Source organism: Heliangelus exortis, chromosome 14 (assembly GCF_036169615.1).
Source record: "Heliangelus exortis chromosome 14, bHelExo1.hap1, whole genome shotgun sequence".
Lineage (NCBI taxonomy): Eukaryota > Metazoa > Chordata > Aves > Apodiformes > Trochilidae > Heliangelus > Heliangelus exortis.
Window position 1 is genome coordinate 12,898,881 of NC_092435.1, and position 12,835 is coordinate 12,911,715.

Below are 12,835 nucleotides of genomic sequence, written 5' to 3' on the forward strand. Positions count from 1 at the left end.
GTGATCCCTCAAATTTATACTGAGTATGAGGCGTATGGGATGGAATACTCTGTTTGGTCAATTTTGGCATCTATCTTGTCCATTCCTCCCTAAACGAGGGCTGCAGGTGGGACCTTTTTACTCCTTTTCTCCTTCTGGAGGGCAAAATGTTCCTCAGAACTGAGCAGGTTCTGCACACCAGTCTCTGGCTGTAACTGTAAACATCGAGTGTTATCAGTCCCAGCAGCAGACACTGACTGAGAAACTTGCTGTTAATTTCAGCAAGTGCAGCTACTGACAAGAGACTGAGCTGAAAGCAAAAGTACGAGACAGAAAGTTACCTTTATCCTGGCCCAAACCAGGACAGAAGGTAAATCTGAATTTTCCTGGCTTCCCCAGTCTTCCTGTTTTTTTTGTACTCTGCAGAATTGCAAACTGTGTGTGTAGAGCAACAAGTGTGTCACATTTGAGCTGCTCATTCACTGTTTTCCCCACTTACCCCAGATACAGGACAGATGCCACCTTTTCCATGTGCTCTTCTCCAGACACACAGGGCAGCTCCACACTGAGAACTTGCTGGAGAAGGAAGTGCTGGAGGTGGGGAAGGGAGAAAATAAGAAGAGAGAAGTCTGGTTTTCCTCTCCCAACTGCTAGAATAGAAAGCCTGTTCAAAGAACACCCAGGTCTGATGAAGGGAAGCAGGGAGGACCCCCAGAAGGAGGGAGCAGAGCAGAGATGGTGAAAAATAGGACATGAAAGTGGCACTGCAGAAAGCTCTTTTAGCCTTAAAGTGGCAGATTTCATCCTAATAGCTCATCTAAATATCCTGTTTACAAGTTTTACACCATTTCCCTTGTCCTCTCACTACACACCCCTGTAAAAAGCCCTCCCCCAGCTTTCTTGTAGCCCCTTCAGATACTGGAAGGTTGTTATAAGGTCACCTTGGAGCCTCTTTTTCTCCAGGCTGAACAACCCCAACATCATTAGCCTGTCCTAATAGGGGCTCCAGCCCTCTGATCATTATCACAGTCTATCTTTGGATACCTTGTGGAAAACCAAGGCAGGCTCTGGATGTGCCCCTTCGTCCAAAGCTGGAATAGGAAAAATAAAAATACTACCTTCCATCCCTTGAAAGTCTGTTTCCTAGTTTCTGATTTTCATCCTATGCCATTTCCTCATCTATTTCACTGGGTGTGTAGGAGTCTTTCTTCTTTACAGTATTTAGATGGAATGAAAACTATTACTTAAATGAATAGCTCCTGAAATTTTTTCCCTGCTGGGAATCATTAATATGCCATATGGATTCAACTCCTGTATCTGAGCTAATATTGCACGTGGAATTACTAAAACTATTTCTTTTGAAGCCTTGGCCCTTTATTGGACCGGAGAGGATGATTTTGTTTTCTTTTAGTAGCTGAGGTTTCAAATGTACAGATGCTGCCATTCATTCAAGTCATCCACTCATGCCAGACAGTCAAGTTGTCACATTTAGGCATCTCTGTCTCCTGGTGCATTACATATCTTATTTTCTCACCAAGGATCTCAGGGTGTTTTGTGAAGTTACTCTCAATTCAGATGTGAGGAAAAGGAGGCATAAAAAAATGTCAAAATGTCTCTTGCAGACCTAAGAAGAGAGCTGTCCTCTGGCTTCCTAGGACACCAGCCAAGCCTTGTCACTTCCCTGTGCCAGTGGTCCAGAAACTGCTGAGGAATCCATCTCACTCCAGCACTCAGAGGGAAATTCAGCAGGGAATGGTGGAGCAGCCAGTGTTGGGAGAGTTGGAAAAGGCTGAAATGAAAACGTGGAGTAAGGAGGAGAGATTGCAGCTGATGGAGATTTGAAGGTGAGTGGCTGCAAGTGGTCAGCAGTGCTCTCTCAGCCTACTGAAAATGCAGAATTAAGAATTATAGCTTTAATCACCTTCCTCAAGTCTTACTGATGTTTACCTGCTACATGCAAGGAAATAGTCACTCTGGCTCAGCTGACAAATGATAATTCATTAGGATATGGTAATTTGATTGCTTGTGATTGTCTTCCTCTGCTCTTAGTATCTGAGAAAGAACAGGATTCTAAATTGTAAGGGGAATAATTTCTCCTGATTTATGCCACAAGAAAGAAATCCCAGAAGAAGATTAATTCCAAGAAACAAAAGTGTCTATTAACATAAATGACTGTGAGCAGTAGTGAGCATTAAACTTAAGCCTATCTATTCTCTCCATGTGGTGACAGTTTTTAGTGTAGGGGCTTGAGTGCTACTTCAAGCTGGATGAGGAATAGTGGAAGCTTTATGGCTCAGGTAGGCATTGACATGGTACCAGTTCAGAAAGCTTGACAGATGAGGCAGTCTTGAGAAAAACAGGTGAGTCAAAGCTGTAGTTAGAAAACCAGCTCAGCCCCCATCCACCCATTTCTCCTATGGTTTAGTGGCAATACTTCTGATTTACTTGCCTCAGGAGATGAGATCTGTAACAATGATAGAGAGCTCCTTTCTGAACTTGGGTGAACTCATTCAGCAAAGGGATTAAAATTGGATTTTCAGCTTAGGAGCTCTCATGTTGACTGGCATCAGGAAGGAGAGCTCCCTTGCCTGCTGGGTGCCTCTGTGTCCTTGGGTGCTGATGTGCTACATACCTGCCTCTGGTTTTTAGGGCAGGTTGCTCAGGCTGTGGTGGCTGAGCTGTCCCTCTGGGACCTCTGTTCTCAGACCAAATGGGTTCTGCCAGTACCATCCTGCTCCTTCTCTCTGCCTTGGCTCTGTAACTCTGACATTTTGGCTGTGGGAGGACATTTGCAGTCACCATTCTGGGTGCTGGGAGGAAGCCACAGAGTTTCTGCCTCTTTGCACCCCTCCAGCTCTGCAGCAAGCCCACAACATTTTCCTCACCTAAAGAAGCTCTTCTGCTCTTGCAGAGCAAAGCAAATTTACTTAGGAGGTGCCAGGGCTGTGTGTTTGTAGAGTCAGCCCAGCATGGAGGGAGGAGGTGGCACGGTGGGCTCTGGCCCTTCTCAGGCTGAAAGTGGGGACCCAAAGATGGGGAGTTGTGTCCATCCTGCAAGGTGGAGTGGTCTTGCAAGGGGGATTTGCATGCTGAGCTCTGGCCCCTCCATTTGCATTGCTCTGGCACGTTGGGCACGTGCTGAGCTGATGAAATCTCAGAGTCAGTCTGAGGGATTATTGCCCAGTTGCTGTAGTATCCATGGTGTTAGAAGAAATGGGAAAATTAGCAAAAATGCTTGAGATAAAAGGATGCAATAAATGCAACACTGATCTAGAAAATGCCAAAAAAAAAAAAAAAAAAAAAAAAAAGTGGTGACTTCTGTAGTTAGCCAACATCCATTTTTCAGGGGGAGGGAGTCAAAATGTTTCACAGATCTGTTCTGAAAAGGATGTTCTGAAAAGAGAGGATACAACCTGATAAGTTTGGGCATAAGTTTGGTGCTGTCCTGACCCAGGTTCAGGCTCCAGCAGGGGATTTACTGAGCTCAGGGTAGGAGACTTTGCCCCTCTCTCTGCCTGCATTTTCCAGAAAGCCCTAAATGACTTGCCAGGAATAGAAACCATGTCTGTGTGGTGGCAATGATCTTCCTGCTCTCTGAGGATATTTTTGAAATGAATACATGCTAAAACTAATATAGTAGCCATAAAAATCATTAATAAATACACTACTTGGCCCACTTGTGATTATTTAACAGGAAAAAAGTCATCATGTGCCACATTAGAGATGAGGTCTGTGTGGTAGAGGCTTTTAGGAGATTCTTTCTCAGTGCAGAGCTGGTAGCCCAGCTAGCTAAAATAATAGTTTGGTTACTTCATTAAACTGTAAGTTTCACCAATGTATATCCCTGACTGGAGTAACAAATGGTGCTGTGACTAGTCTGAGTCCCATCCTTATTCAAAGAGGGAAAGTATTCCTCTAATTAAAAAAAAAAAAAAAGGGCTCTAAACTTTTCTGTGTAACCTGAATTAGAGAACTGTGGATTTGGGTCCCAATGTAATATGGATGCAATTGCAAAAATCACTGCATAAAACAGAGCCCAGAAGAGAATTATATTTAGCAGGAGACAGAAAATCAAAACAGATTCCAAACAAATTAGAAATTAAGACTGCAGCAGCTGAGGCTGAGGTTGCCTTAAGGGGAAAGCTTATTAATGTAACTAAAGTGATTTTTTTTTTTGCCAGCATCTCCCATCAGTAGTATTTGCCCATGTCACATCTCTGTTCTGTGACTTAATACAGAGATATGGGTAGCACATGAAAAACAGTAAAATAGCAAGAAGATAATTAAAACTGCAACATGTTGGAACTTTAAAGATATTGGAAGGTGCTGGTAGAAATTCTGAGCACCTTAACTGTAGCAACATCACCGAAGCAATATAGCTTTTAGCCTAGAGCAATATCCCATATTTCCCAGATCTAATAAAATATATTGGATCCTTAATTTGTTTTAGAAAAAGATCCAAGTGCTTTGCATTTGTTTAACCTAATCCTATCTCAACCACTGCTGAAATGAAAGGGCTCTGTCTTGCAGGTCACACAGGGAAAGATCCACCCGGTTTGGTCCTTTTGGAAGGGAATGGGCACTCATCTTTACAATAGTAACCAAAACAATGGGACAACCACCCTCTTTCATGTGGGTTCAAGTTTAAAAAGTGCTGGAAGTCTTACAGCTGTTCTGTAGCTGAAATGCTTGTGGGGACAGAAGGTTCTGGTGGGACCAGCTGCTTGGTGGAAGAACATGAAGGAGACAGAACCCAACTCTTCTTATAGGTGGGATGAGAGGCAATGGGTGCAAGCTGGAACATAAAATTTTCTGTTTAATAATAAGGAAAATTTCTTTTGTTACAATGCTGCCTGGAGAGGTTTTGGCATCTCTATGTTCAAGCTTTATCTGAGGAGCAACCTGTTCTGAGCAGGACCTCAGGAGGACCCCTCCAGTTCAAATAAATCTGTGACTGATTTTTGAGACTGGAACTGGACCTTTAACTCTTGAGCTAATGTTTTTTATCTCTACTAATATTAATGCAGGTATAATCTCTTGACTGTCTGTAGCAGCAGAAATGACTTGGAGGCATTGGACTTGATAATATATATAGCAAAATCATTTGCCCCTGGGTCAGTGTGTGTGTGTCTGGTTTTCATGGAGTCCAGAAGTAAAGAAACCATGGGATTGTTTGTGTATTTCCCAATGTCAACATCATCAAAATAATGGGAGTTGGAATGCTGATTGGGGATGCTGAAAAATTGTAATTGGAAAGATAAAGCTGTTCTAATTTAAAAAAAAAGGAAAAAGAAGAAGAAAACAAGAAACTAAGTCAGGATATGAAATTGATATGAATTTGCTTATGTGTCAATGCTATGGTAAGAGGTAGAACAATTTGTATGTTATAGACTGACAGTGGAATATGTTTTACCCTGACTTGACATTGGGTTACAAACACAGATCCAGGTGTTTTCCCTGTGCTTTCCTTCAGGTACCCTGTGTTGTAATGCCAAGCATTTTATGGACTGCTCTCTTTCATGTTCCTCTCCCAGTTTTGATGCTCCCCTTCCTAATCATGTACCAGTTCTGAGTGCTAGCATCAGTTACTGAGGAGCATGTGCTTTTTTATCTTTACTGGCTCAGATGTTTTTGTCTGAAGCAGGTAAAGGGTCTCCTGGTCAGATTTACAGCTGTCCAGCAGTCCACTAAAAGTCTGCTCAGGGTACCTGAGGTCCATGGGATCATTTGGATGAATACTCCAGAGTGTATTTAGTGCACTTAAGCATCACTGTCCCTTTTCTCCCTTGAGTTACTGCAGCGTTCCTTATGATTCTTCTTAATTGAATTCAAGAGAATTAAAGAAAATGTTTAATGAGCCCCACTTATGATTTTCCAACTGTTTGTCTGGCTGCAAAACTGTCAGTTCCAAGAGGATATATTAATAGTGCTGTTATCTCTTGACCATGGCAGTGTTAATGCAGGTATGTGCTGCTTCTGCCTCCTTCCCACATAACTACAAACCTGTGTTTAGCAAATGAGGAGGTTTGCTTTCTTGATTAAGGGGGTTCAAAGAAATTTTTGCCAGCTTGTTAGGACATATGAAAAGAGCTGGTTTAGAAAAGAAGCCCAGCAGTAGAGATTCTTAGTGTTTCCCTAATACTTTCCTCTGCTGGGCAGAAAGCAGTTTGTGAATTCTAATGAAATCAGCATTGCATTAGCCCAGTAGCTGTACATTATTCCTCTGAGAAGGTGGAGGCACAGCATGATTTAGTGACTTGTCTGGATTCACATGGCTGCTGGGATTCCAGCATTTGCTCAGGTGTTGGCTTTCAGCACTAGACCCAAGTGCCAAACTGGGATAGGGCACAGGCTTGGTAAAGTGGTATTTTTTTTTTCACTCTGGAAACTATGTTGTGTCCTAAAAGCTTAATTCATGTATAAACTAAATGTCTCTGCTCTTTATGTTTGGGAAGTTAGTATTCAAACCATGAACTGCATGAAACCAGTGCCTCAATTCTGCAGTCAGCCTGAAATAATAATTACTGGAGAGAAATGAACTGGAGGTGTTTCTCCCATGATGAGTTAGTTCAAAAGCCTATCCTGGAGACTTGGCTGAGGGCAATGAGGTGTTTCTCCTCTGGCCAAATGAGACCACAAAGCAGCAGGGTGGGTGCTAGAAGAGACTACACATCACATTTTCTCTCATCAGAGGGAATGTATGGGGGGTTGGATGGGAAGACCCATTTCTTTAGACTCTGATCTGTGTCTGAGTGACAAAACAGGAGCTATCAGATCCTTGAATATGGTGCCCCATATTCAAGTTCATCTGGTGGAGGCTGCCATTTAATGAGCTTTTTTATCTGATGAGCCTTCTGGTGTCCAACTGTGTCTCAGATATTTTTGTGTGGGCAGAAGCAACCAGTTGAAGGAGAGGCTGGATTGTAATTCCTGATGGTCTGGTGTGTGTGAAGCCCAGGGTAAGAGATGAAAGCACAATAAAAAGAGCCAGCATGGCAGCAAGAGGAGTTGTCTAGTGGTGGATGGCCTGCTGAGGGACAAGGAGAGACAGCAGATGGTGACTTCCATCTGTCCCCCTCTGCTGATGGCAGGGTCCCAGTTCCCTGTCCTGGGATGGGAGTGCAGGTAGTGGCCAGTGCCTGTGGCCCAGTGGCTGGGATGCCAGCCTCTGCCATCCTGGATCTTGGATTTCCAGGTGGGTTCACATCATTTCACTGCCCTTCCACCTCACTGGGTCTGGTAGCTTTTGCACAAAAGTGTGCCTGAAGCAGTCTGTCAATAACTGTTCTTCTAAAAATGGTACTAACAGGCAAACAGCTGCTTGTGTTTGTGTGCATGTATATGCTGGGACCTGAACAACAAACCATCCAACACCAGCTTTTAGTTTAGGGATGCACAAGCCTCCACAAAAGGGGCTTTTTGTGAGATGCATTTATATGACAGCTATGATGGGACATGATAGGGACTGGAGACAGTACTGATTTTTTTCCCTGTAGGGCAGTAAGCTCTGAATTGCACAGAAAAACCTAGAAAACTGAATAATCTTCTATGGCTGTGAGTTTGTGGTGTAATCCTGTCCTCCTGTTGCCTGGGTTCTGCTGACTGTAAAATTTAAGGTCAGTTTCTGAAGCCTGAACTAATGAGGACACAAGCAGCTGACAAAAAACTGGGTCATGCCAGTCTTCTCACTATTGTAAAAAACCCACCTTAGTAGTATCGGAGAAAATTGCCCCTTTTTTTGTGTGTGGCAGAAGGGAGACAAAGAGGACTTTGCTGTCTTAACAGCTTCACCCCAGCAAAATCAGTGAAAATGGAAAGTTAGTGCAGCGTGAAGATCAGAGCAGAGGCTCTGACAGAGTGCAGCTGGTTCACATCAACCTTCATTAACCCATCAGCTCTGATTGAAAATTCCTGGTGTCAAGTTGGCAAGGTCACTGCCTGTGGGACAAAGCTGATGGTGGTTATTCCTTGGAGGGCTGGGATTTCCCCCACATTTACACCAAGCCCTAAATAAATAGTAGTTAAAAAATGAAGGGGGAGAGTTGTACCTAGCAAAGGTTTATTCCCTTCTTTCTGAATTTACTAGGCTTAGATCCCCAAGTAGGCAGATGCAGGACAAACTACTACTTTTTGGACCTGCAAGTCCAAAGTTAAAATCCTTATAAGCAAATTAATCTCTTAATTTGGGCTTTGTTACTGAAGTGCCACAGGTGCTTTAAATTCTCTTGTTTAGAAATATAAATCACACCTGTGGCAGGGGGCTCAGTCTCTAGCTTGGGCTGCAGGGATGTCCTTCTCCAAAGGATCTCTCCCTGTGCTTATCTTGGTTGGGGCTATTAGTTAGTGCTTACTTACTAGTTAGTGTGTACTTACTAGTTAGTGTGTATTTCTTAGGGCCTGTGCAGGAGTGTAGGCTCTCTGTCACCCTGCAGAAGGGGCAACTGTTGTTATGGGGGGATTAATCTTATTTCCTTCCTGTATTCAGGAAGGTTTGACCCATTTTCTGGGTGGGTGCAATGGTGGCTGTGTTCTGTGTCCTTTGGAGAGAGGAACAGCTTGCTGCTGAGAGAAGAGTGAGTATGATGCTTTTCCTTTGGGATTTGGGAACACTGGGAGAGGAAGGAAATGGGACCCCAAAGTTAAATAAAATAGTAATAAACTGGGATAGGGGAGGAGGGGAAGGTGGGAAGGACTGTGTTCTCGTTTTTCTCTGCTGGTATACCCTGGGTTCTGTGCTTCTGTCTGGTTGTTGGTGGTGTAATTATCCAACCTGGAGTAGATCTGCCTGTTTGTAGGAGTGCAAGAATTGCTTTCCTTTGCCCCAGGTGGGCTGGTGCCAGAGTCCCCCCTTTGGAGCAGTGTCCTTGAGTTTCCTCTGCCAAAGAGGGATCTGAACTTTCTGTGTACTGGATCCTGGAGCCACATAGGCTTCCTTACAGCATGTTCTCAGTGAGTCTGGAATTACTATTTCTTGGTGAATTCAGCAGCTTGTGTGTGTCAGTAGAAAACCTATTGTAGGGAGCAATGCCAGCTGGGGGAAAGGTATTGATTTAGCACAGAGAAAGAAAACCAAACAACCCAAAACAGGGGTAGTGGCTCAAAGAGACTACTTCGTGGTCAAAAATTTCAGATGTATGTGGGAAGGTGCATCCCTGAAGGAGATGCTGAAGGGGAAAGCCCTTTGGGGAGCTGGGCTTTCTGTGCACACCCCACTTCAAGCTGGCAGCCTTAAGAGGCTCCTGTTGTGTTCTTGGGAAAGCCCATGGATTCCATGGAACTGGAATCCTAACAACAGAGAATCCAGAACATCAGACAACCAGAAACCTCACAAGGAGGGAGTGGTGGTGTTATTGTTCTTCTGGGCTCTCTCCTGGGTGGTGCCACTGGTCCCAGTGTGGGTGACAACTGGGTTGTGGTTCAGCTGAAGCTTATGAAGGGCTCAGTGTTTAGGGAATGGGCCTTTTATAGGGATCCTGGGAATGTGATTTGGATATCACACACCTCCATAAGGCAGAACAACACTGAAACAGGGGGAGGCTGCTGAGACATGTTGTGGCTGCAGTTTTTTTTTCTTTCAAATTTTCTTTCAGTCCTGTGCTGAAAGAACATGGGATTGTAATTAGTTGAGCCCTATTTCTTTTTTTTGATAAGTGCTTAAACTGTAAGATCCTGAGAAGCATGCTATTTTTCTATCAAAAAGGAAGGTTCTATATTTCCATAGAACCTTAAAGAGAAATAGCCCATTACATAAAATAAATTTATTTAATGTTTTTCAAGTACTTATTTGCTTTAATAGAATCATTAGTACCAAGATTACTTATAAAGAAATATGTCAACTAACCAGGAAAATACTTTGCAGGTCTTGGATTGTTTAGGTGTGTAAAGCTGTTACTTTATAAGAAAGAAAACCTTTCTGTATTTTGAAAGCTGGTATCATGTTAATAGTCTGAAAGCTTCCTTTAAAGCAAGGCTTTTGAACAGTCAGATCTTGCTGAACTTCTAATTACTTTTTGCTGGCAGGGCCAAAAGCTCTCAGCAGAATACTGATTGGGTACAGAACACTTGCCCAAATACAGCTGCAAATATATTGCCCTCTACCTCTGCTTTATCTCTGTGTTGTAAATAGCTGAAGGAGGAATATATCTCTTGCTGAACAAGAAGATTCCTAAATGATAGACATCAATAATTTAAGCAATTATAATTTATTTATTCCAGCGTTGCACTATGGGTAAAATGGATGTTTTTGTATTTTGTTCTTTTCTAACAGTATTGCCATCAAGAGAGGTTAGAGATTCATTGTTTGTTTCTTTTTTTTCCTTTCCTGCAGATTTAGAGGATCTACAGGTAACAATTTATCACAGTAGAAGGAGTTGGTGTAGGCAAAGATGGCAGGCAGAGAATGAGTCTGCTTACAAAACCCATGGGCAGATAATCTCTAGAGCCTTCAGGACACAGGGGGAAAATGTACTTTTGGTGAAGTAGTTCCTCACACTGGCCATCAGGAGTTTTATTGTGCACAGTTTTGCTTCTTAATCTATCAAATAGCTGACCTAATGTTTGTGCCTTCTTTTGAGGAGAACCTCTATAGTGTCTGCTGAGCTCAAAACATGTCACTGGCACAATTGCTATGAAAGAGAAGCAACCTGGCTTGAGGAAGTTTCTTTAAGCATCAGACAGTCTGTTCATTGCACCTTAGTGCTGAGAAAAATCTAATTTATTTTGTGTCAGAAGCTGGATGCTGTAACAAAAAGGGAACCTGAAGATGGGGTGTTCTTCAGGATGTTCAGTTCCCAAACCCTGTTGTAGTGATATTGCTTAGTGGGTGTACAAAAGCACAGATCCCATGGTTTGTATCTTAACAAATGTTGCTGTAAAATAACTTATGTTGGCAGGGACCTCTTGGGGGTCCTCTGTTCAGAAATTCCCTGTTTGAAACAAGGCTGCCCTAGGTCACACTGGTCAGAGTTTTGTGAACTTGAATATTTGCAAGGATAAATCTTCTGCCCCCATTTGGCCCCTTCTTTGGTGTTTGATCCCCTGCACGGCTGAAAAAAAAAATATGCAAATATCAGAATTTCAGGCACTGGTGTCAGTTTGGTGGGGTTTACAAACTTCCTGAGAAAGTTACAGAGGCAGTTTAAATAAGACTTTAAGTAGAACTGACTTTAATCAGTCTCTGAGAGATGTTACCAGTGGCACCAGTTGGACTTGGTGCCACTGATCACAAGACTGGGAGTTTCCTAAACCTGTGTTTAGGGTAGTAGGTGATGATTAAACCTTTTACTGTGTTGGGGGTAGTGTGCCTGGCTAGATTTCCTCTGCTATCCTCTGGTCAGTAAAGTGCCAGTAGTGTAAACTTTTTTTTAAACTTCAGTAAAGTTCAGTAACCACAGCCTGCAGGGCCCCTTTTTTGTTCTTTTCCTCTCTTGGGGAGCAGCAAGGAGAATGTTCCATCCTCCCCATGGCATGGCTTGTGGAGCAGTGGGTTCTCAGCACTTGCAGATTTCCCAGGCTGGGGAGGAAAGGGTCACTGCACTGCTGCCCTTGGGTGCTCAGCATCTGTGGGTGGGGGTGAGGCAGGCAGCATGCCCAGAATATTGGCAGTAATATCCAGTAATATCCCTCATGACTTTAACTGTCTTCTGCCCAACCTCAGCTGCTAAGGATGGCTTTAGGGAGTTTCTATTGGCAATAATGCAGGTTACTTACACCTGGGTGGAAGTTACTTAGCATAACTCTGAGTATCAGGTGCCCTCCCCTGATGCTGGGCAAAGTTGTTAGGTGTTGGGGAGCAGATTGCTCTGCAAGGACAGGTGGGAGCCAGGCAGTGCTCAGCTCCCTGGGCTTATAAACCAAGGGTGAGAGGTCCCTTCCCTGTGTCTTTCCCCCTGTTACTCTTCCCAGCAGTTGGACCCCAGGTTATCCTTGTGGCAGGTCAGAGCAAGCCTTGAGCAGACAAACCCTGCCAGGGAGAGGCTGCAGGGCATCTTTGTACACTTGGACACTTCCCTTAGAGCAGAAAGTAGGAATCACTTTAGTCTCTACATCTGATACCTGGTAGGTGTGACTGCAGATGAACAGTAAGGCTTGTTACTGTGTAGTGTGGAGTGTTTTCTTGCAGTCGATAAAGGAAAATAGGACCTGAAATTTAATGTGTTTTATCTAGCAACTTAATCAGCTGTGAGGCTGGCTGAGCAAGAGATCATAGGCTGTGATTGAAGATTCCTCTGATGTGCAAGACCTGAGCTATACTGACAGCAGACAAAAATGAAAGGAAAATGTGTGTATTTCATCTACAGGCTTGACAGGAGGTGAATTAGAGAGCAGTCAGGTCAGCCTGATTGTGGTGCTTAGACTATATTATATTATGGAAATGCTATTTCCAGATTAAGTGCAAAGAAAGGGGCTGCTATTTACAGATCAGAAGATCCAGATCCATAGCCCTGACTGAGAGCAAGGCCCCATGTTCCTTGCTCGTGTTTGTAAGCATCAGGTTTTGTTGAATTCTGCCTTCCTTGCTGCTCAGAGAAAGTCACTGGCTAATAATTAATAAAGAAAAACCTCCCAGGATGTAAGAGAGATATTTCTTTAAACCTTTTCACTTTATTGAGGTCTGGCTAACATTCAGATCTCCATCTCTTGCCAAGTGTTGGTACGTTTGATGAAGAACTATCGAGTCCCCTGTGATCTGATCTACTCTGCTCAGGAGAATGGAAACTTGCTTGGAAAACATCTTTAAGTCATGGTTCTGTTACTCAGACATATGGACAAGTGGCAAGGCATCTTTTGCTTTTCCTGCTTTACCACCCTTTCCCTTGTGATGATGTTTTCCTACCATTTAAAAATCCTGTGGGTT